Here is an 8265-nt window from a genome sequence, read left to right as displayed (position 1 = left end):
TACTACCTTTCTATCATTGTTTTAACGAATAAACTTTCTTTGGTTTCTACATCCATGTGTCTTAAAACTCCTTTTCTTTTTCTTCTTTGGCCATTGGGCTTGAACTTGGGGCCTGGGCATTATCCCTGAGCTTTTTAACTCAAGGCTAGTGCTTTTCTACTTTCAGCCACAACACCATCTTGGTTTTCTGGTGGTCAAACTTTCATGCTTGGGCTGGCTGTGAACCACGATCCTTAGATCTTAACCTTCTGAGTAGCTAGGGTTATAGGTGTGATTTTTTTTTTTTGCTAGTCGTGGGGTTTGAATTCAGGGCCTGAGCACTGTTCTTGGACTTTTCTCAAGACTAGAGCTCTATCACTTAAGCCACAGCACCACTTCCAGCTTTTCTATGTATGTGGTACAGAGGAACTGAAACTGGGTCTTCATGCATGCTAGGCAAGCACTCTACCACTAGACCAAACTCCTGGGCCCCTGTTTTATTTTTATTTTTTGCCAGTCCTGGGCTTGGGCTAAGGGCTTGAGCACTGTCCTTGGACTTTCTCAAGGCTAGAGCTCTACCACTTGAGCCTCAGCACCACTTCTGGCTTTTTTCTATGCATGTGGTACCGAGGAATCGAACCTGGGTCTTCGTGCATGCTAGGCAAGCACTCTACCACTAGGCCAAACTCCCGGCCCCCCCTGTTTTATTTTTTTAATATCACAATCTTGGTACCCAAGGATAAGGTAGAGGCCTTTTACTTAGAGCATCACTCCTGGAGTCTGGCCGCACCGTCTCCTTTCCGTACGCTTGTTTTCTTGCTTACTTCTTCCTTTGCTCCAGATGGCTTCCAAATCTGCCCACACTCAGTCACATTCTACTCTGCAGGCTTACTGGACTCCAGGAATAAGAATAGAGTATCTTTTAATTCAGTTTATCAGGTACAGCCAGATCTGGCTATGCCCTATGTGTGTGTATATTTTTGGTGGTTCTAGAGACTGAACCTAGGGCCCTACCCCTGAGCCACAGCTCCAATCCCTACCCTATCTTTTCATTCCTTTCTATTCACATTGCTAGTGTCAGTATGTTTCTGGGCAAACTCTCCTTGTTTTCACTTCCCTTCATCTCTACCCTATACCAATAATTTGCTTACGCCCTTGCCCTTACTATGCAAAACCTTAACCACCAGCTACTTATTTTTTCCATTCTTACTGCCAGCCAGGCTACTGAGAACTAGTGGTATACTTCCCCACCACTGTGCTGCCAGAGTTCATGGACTCTATAGAAATACCACAGGGCCCTAAATGTGCTTCACAATCTTGGCCTTGGCACTATTCCTGACCCCATCACCCCCATTTCCTCCACCCTCTTACAACAGGCAGGAGACCAGCCTGCCTCCTCCTTCACAGGGAAATGGCAGCTATCATCATGGGAACTCCCTCAACTTCCTGTCACCTCACCTACACACAAGTGCCCACATCAGCACTTTTCTTTTTCTCCCCCGCACCCCAGTCCTGGGGCTTGAACTCAGGGCCCGAGCTCTGTCCTTGGGCTTTCTCAAGGCTAGAGCTCTACCACTTGAGCCACAGTACCACTTCTGGCTTTTTCAAGTACCCTACAGTAGGCCACACTCCTGGCAGCACTTTTTTTTTTTATCTTCCCTCCCTCCAGCCAGGTTACTATCCCACTTCCTCCCACATCCTCAGGGCCCTCTCTCCATGTCCCCTTCTCCTTTGGTAAAGGAAAATAACCCTATTCTGTGCCCTGCCCTGTCTCACATTTTTCCTCCTCTTCCCCTAAATGGTCTTGAAGGTCTTCTAGATTTGGCCTCATTCCCCCCAGCTTTTCTATCTGGCCCTTAGCAACCTGGCCCTGCCTCAATCACCATCAATGGTTGTGCTGAAGACAAGGTTGTAAGCAGTCTCCATGATGGGATGGGAGGCCCTCTTCTCTACCCTTTATCTTGGTGCTAGACCACCCCACACCAGCTTTTCCCATCTCTCTGTGATGTCACATTCCTGGTTCTCCTACTATCTCTAGTTTTTCTGGTCCCTTCTTCTGCTATGTGACCCTTGCATGTGAGCAGTCCCTGGGGGGCTCCTCCTAGGTGGGTTTTCTCTGAGTAATTCCATTAATAAATGTGCTCATATGGATGGAACCCAGGGCCTCACGCACACCAGAAAATGTTCTACCATCCAGCTATATCCCTAGCTCTCAGTTTAGCCTACTTCTGTAGGCTAGTGAGTACCTGATCTAACTCCAGCCCAGCTCAGTCTCCTGAACTACTGATCATAGAGCCATCTGCCTTTGGACATCTCTTTGAACCTGTTCCTGTCCTTGTACCCCGAGTGAACACAGGACCACTAGTTCCTGGCCCTTGATAGGAGAAACCTTGGTGTCCTCCCCATTTCCACCAGCTCCCAAGTCTTGTACAGGTCATTTGTGAGCAACTCTCAAACCAAAGCCATTCTGTTTCCCCACCTTTAGTTCCCACAGCAGGGGTCTCTTCCCTGGATTTCCACAACAGCTTCTCAAGGACTTGGCTCTCCCACATCAGTTCTCTACCATTTTCTCCAACTGAGTCTTCTGAATAACCAGATTTTGGCATTCTCTAACCTCAAGCCCTTTAGAGGACTTTAGTTCCTTACTGTACTTAACTAAGCTCAGCAGGGCCTAGTCTCCCATTCTTGCTCTTAAGACTGTCAATCAACCAGGAGAAACGACAGGCAGCTTGGCAGAAGCAAGATGTCTCATGGTCCTTGAAACATTTCATTCTCTCTAGAAAATCTGCATTTCTAATCTCAGGTCTGTTAACCAGTCCTTTTTTTTTGGGGGGGGGGAAGAGGTGTGGGGCAGGTCTTGGGGTTTGAATTAGGGCCTAGGTGTTGTCTCTGAGCTCTTTATGTTCAAAGCTAGCACTTTACCACTTTGAGTTATAGCTTCACTTCTGGTTTTCTGGTGGCTAATTGGAGAAGAGTCTCAGGGCCATCTATGCCTGGGCTGGCTTTGTTTGAACTGTGATCCTCAAATCTCACCCTCCCGAGTAGCTAGGATTATAGGCATTAGCCACCAATGCCTGCCTACCATAGTTCTAAAAAGGCCTTTCCAGGGGCTGTGAGTTTGGAAGAGTGCTTGCCTAGCATGCATGAAGATCTGGGTTCGATTCCTCGGTACCACATACATTGAAAAGCTGGAAGTGTTGCTGAGGCTCAAGTGGTAGAGCGCTATCCTCGAGAAAGCCCAAGGACAAACAGTACAAGAGCGATGACTCAATATTTGGGTACCCAATGTTATGGACATGGCACTGGAGATATAAACATAACTACATAGACATAAAAAACTATGATGGGCTATGTACTCTATAGATACGTTTTATTACCTAGATTAATATGTATCTGACATATAAACCCTCAGCTTAATTTTAATTATGTTCTAAAACCTAAGTGCCAGTGATTGTATATAGATTACCTTCTTGAATACTTGTTAAACATGATATTTGAAATATGATATAACAATCAATGTTAATAAATTCTTTAATAAAAAATTATAAAAAAAAGTCCTGTCCAGCTGGATTAGTTATCTCAGCCATGAGTCTTATGGTACCTTTGCTTTCCAAAAACAGCTTTTATATTTGAGATAGCCTTTTTTGGACTTAGTATTTAAAGTCCTTGGGGTTAATGACTGTGTCCTGTTTTTCAACATATATCCTCAGCCTCTAGCAGATGCTAGACACATAGGAAGGGTTCAGGGTCTGCTGAAGGAGGAATAGGAGGAACCTCCCCTTTCTTTCTGAAGGTAACATATGGTCTTGTTTACCTGCTCTGGATAGCTTACATTATTACATTATTATAACACTGCAGGCTGATGTGGAAAGCAACTCCTAAGGAAACTGGACAGACTGGAGAAATTAAAGTATTTGAGAGGTGGAGCCCAACTGTGGATATTGACACATGGCACTACCAGTAGGCCACGTGCAAGAGAGGACAAGCAGCCACCAGCATTGTCTTCCTGGGCTCCTCACAGAGAGTCACATGAGACATGGCCGCTTCCAAACAGTTTCTACTTGTTCTACTGCTTCCCTGTCTGTGTGGCAGCATTATAGCAGCTCTGGGTGGAGTTCTGGGTAATAGCCTTGCCTCTGTCTGAGAGTTTCTGAATTACCTCAGGCAGTAAGTCTACTATGGATTTTGCACTGGTTAAAAAAAAAAAAAAAAAAAAAAAAAGAGGGCCGGGAGTTTGGCCTAGTGGTAGAGTGCTTGCCTAGCATGCACGAAGACCTGGGTTCCATTCCTTGGTACCACATGCATAGAAAAAAAAAAAGCTGGAAGTGGTGCTGAGGCTCAAGTGGTAGGGCTCTAGCCTTGAGAAAGTCCAAGGACAGTGCTCAGACCCTGAGCTCAAGCCCAGGACTGGCAAAAAAAAACAACAAAAAAAACAACAACAAAAAAAGAGTTTTGGCTGGGAGTTTAGCCTAGCGGTAGCGTGCCTGCCTAGCCTGCACAAAGACCAGGGTTTGTTTCCTTGGTACCGCATACATAGAAAAAGATACTATGGCTGAAGTTGTGGAGCTCTAGCCTCGAGAAAGCCCAAGGACAGTGCTCAGGCCCTTAGTTTAAGCCCCAGGAATGGCCAAAAAAAAAAAAAAAAACCAACCCCAAACAACAAACAACAACAAAAACCCCCAGTAGTTTCTAAAATACAGTAAATACAAATTCAATACTTCCTTTCCTTAACCAAGACTTAAAGAATTTGCCGAGCATGCATGAAGCCCTGGTTCAATCATTAGCACTGAAAAATTAGAGAAAGAGGGAGAGAGAAAACGCTCTCACATACCTAGTAGGTGCTGAGGATCCAGCAGTGAACGAGTAAGACCAGGATGTATCAAGAATTAGTTAAATTTCCCAGCTCAAAGGTTCTTTGACCATGCAAATCAACTGATGTACAGGCTAGGGGCAAAAAGCACCTACCTCTCAAACAGCCTTGGGAAAACAGGAAAAACTCTGGTATCACTTATGCTCTGCCTACAATCAAAGATTTAATTCTCCAAAGTGTCTGGCACTTGAGACTTTTGTCACTTAAAGAAAGGTTTTAGGGGAGGGGGTGGGGGAAGGAATGGGGACAAAAACATAAGAAAGGGTGAAGTGATGCACCTTCTATCTGCCGAATATAATGCAACCCTTAATTACAATTGAAAAAAAAAAAAAAGGTTTTAGCCAGGCACTGATGGCTCATATCTGTAATTCTAGCTACTCAGGAGGCTGAGATCAGAGGATCACGGTTCAAAGCTAGCCAGGGCACAAACGTCTGTGAGATTCTTATCTCTAGCTAACCACCAGAAAACTGGAATTGGTGGCTCATGGAGCAATAGCCTTGAGCTGAAGAGCTCAAGGACAGTGCCCAGGCCCAGAGTTCAAGTCCCACAACCAGCAAAAAAAACAAACAAACAAAAAAACAAAACCCCCCCAAAAAACCAAACAAACCCCCCAAACCAAAATTACCTATTAAGTTTAGCACTTGTACTTCATTAGTGTAAGACAGTATGTAAAAACTAACCTATAGCCAGTTCCTGCTCACTCCTGCTAGAAGCATCTTTCTATCATGTTGGAACCCTTCTCACCACACCCTGGGCATGGAGGATAGTGGCAAGGCCTTTCTTTAGGTGGTACTTCATTTTACTAATTAACAAATGGTTTCAGGGCTTTTCTTTGTACAGGAGTCTGGGTTAGGTTTAGTGGGATATGGTATGGTACTCCTAAGACTCACTGCTCTGGAGTTGGCAGACTTTAAGTCCAAATCCAGAACTGGCCAATTTGAGCTGGGGAGCCTCACTCAGAGCTGCAAATTCTTGCAATGTCACTGAAAACGATAACACCTGCTAGTGACTGGCACATAGCAAGTGTACCGAAGATAGATAAGCCAGAGGGGGCATCTTCAAGTCCAAAGCAGGGTGACAGGAATTGTGGATGAGCCATACGGCTTAGAGAAAGATGGAGAGAGGGAGGGGCCATCTTTTTTGGTCGGTCCTAGGCTTAAACTCGGGGCCTAGGCACTGTCCATGAGCCTCTTTTTGCACAAGGCTAATACTCTTAACATTTAAGCCACAGTGCCACTTCTGGCTTTTTCTGTTTATGTGGTACTGAGGAATCAAACCCTGGGCTTCATGCATGCTAGGCAAACACTACCACTAAGCCACATTCCCAGCCAGAGGGGCTATCTTAAGAAATTAACAAGGTGAGGCCAGGAGTTAGGCCTAGTAGTAGAGTGCTTGCCTAGCATGCACGAAGACCTAGGTTCAATTCCTCGATACTACATACATAGAAAAGCCAGAAATGGTGCTATGGCTTAAGTGGTAGAGTGCTAGCCTTGAGAAAGCCCAAGGACAGTGCTCAGGCCCTAAGTTCAAGCCCTAGGACTGGCCAAAAAAAAAAAAAAAAAATTAACAAGGGGGCTGGGAGTTTGGCCTAGTGGTAGAATGCTTGCCCAGCATGCACAAAGACCGGGGTTCAATTCCTACCTAGTACCACATATATAGAAAAAAAATTAACAAGGGTCTTCTTCTTAGCAGGACTTAAGAAGTAGTAGAAGAGTCAATGTGAGAAGGAAAGTTTACATTGAAAGAATTCAGACTGGGCACCAGTGGCTCATGCCTTAATCCTAGCTACTCAAGAGGCTGAGATCTGAGGATCACAGTTCAAAGCCATCTTGGGCAAGAAAATCCATGAGAGTCGTAGCTCCAATTAACTACCAAAAGGCCAGAAATGAAGCTGTGGATCAGAGTGGGAGAGTACTATTCTTCAGCACAAAAGGATAGCATTCAGGCTCTGAGTTCAAGCCCCAGGATTGGCACAGGAAGAAAGAAAAAAGTCATTTCAATTCAATTGCAAGACTGCTTTGATTCTGTGTAAGGTCACAGAGGGTAAGAAGTATGTAAGACACAGTTAGAAGTGATCCCCTATTGATGCTGCAGTTACACACATGAATTGATGCCAAGTTGTCAAAAAACCTAATTGAAATATTATAGCCCAGGTATTTAATTATTTTCCCTTGGTAATTATCAAGGTGATTGATACTAGAGAGTACGTTAGGCAACAACTACTTTAATATCCAGATTAATTATACCTGTTTGTCTTGGCTGAGCAGTACTAATATGAACAAATTGAGTTTCGTGGGCTAGAACTTCTTGGCTCCGATTTTAGAGGCAAGAATAGTGTGATCTAAGTTCCAGGCTTCTCTTCTGCCTAGGCTGTGAACAGGAGCAGGTCTTTATCAGGCTCCGATTTTACTGACCAAACGACGTCACCCACTCCCAGTTAGGTAATATATATTAAAACACTTTGGACTCCTGAGATTAAGGCCAATTGCTACTGGGATTATAGTTATTTATAATTGAGCAACTATAAGCAGATTAGATGTAAGTTATTAATGAAGAGAAAGGCAAGTGCTAGCTAAGGCAAAAATTGCATAGGATACAATAAAGGATTCTCCTAATTGTGCAGTGTGGATGCTAAACACAAACACACATGCACGCAGGGACGCACTATGAGGAAAAATAATGCATACCTCACCTCTTCCAGGTTTTCCTTTCATGACCTAAAACTCTACTGGATTATCAATGAGATAAATTCAAGACAAATATCTTGCGAGTAAAGCAAATCTACTAATGGCATAGGAGAATGTTTTAAAATTCTTATAGAGAAGTAATTTGACCTCTTTACCCCACATCCCTAAGACTTTTCAGGATGAAGACACCAGTTTAGAGCACTTTCAAAGGCTTTGCTACAGAACTGATTGGATGCACGTGAGTTGTATGTTTCCTTTTCTTTTTTGGTTGATCGTGGGGCTTGAACTTGGGGCTGGTGCTGTCCCTGAGCTCTTCAGCTCAAGGCTGCCACCCTATCCCTTCAGCCATAGCCCCACTTTCCATTTTCTAGTGATTAATTGGAGATAAGAGTCTCACGGTCTTTAGTGCCTGGGCTGGCTTCGTACCGTGATCCTCAGCCTCCTGAGTAGCTAGGATTACAGGTGTGTGCCGCCTAGCTCTCTCTCTCTCTCTTTCTCTCTCTGTGTGTGTGTGGCATACCAAACCTGGGGCTTGAACTCAGGGACTGAGCAGGGTCCCTGAACTTTTTTTGCTTAAGGCTGGGTCTATTTTGAGCCACAGCTTTACTTCTGGTTTTTTTTTTTTTTTTGTAGTTAGTTTGAGATAAGAATCTCATAGACTGAATCTCAATTCTTAGATCTCAGCTTCCTGAATAGCTACTAGGTACAGAGAAGAGTACCAGCACCCA

This window comes from Megascapheus bottae, chromosome 15 (genome assembly GCF_031878675.1).
Source record: "Megascapheus bottae isolate mThoBot1 chromosome 15, mThoBot2.hap1, whole genome shotgun sequence".
In the NCBI taxonomy this organism is placed as follows: domain Eukaryota; kingdom Metazoa; phylum Chordata; class Mammalia; order Rodentia; family Geomyidae; genus Megascapheus; species Megascapheus bottae.
The sequence above is the reverse complement of the archived record's forward strand: the minus strand, read 5'-3'. Positions refer to the sequence as shown.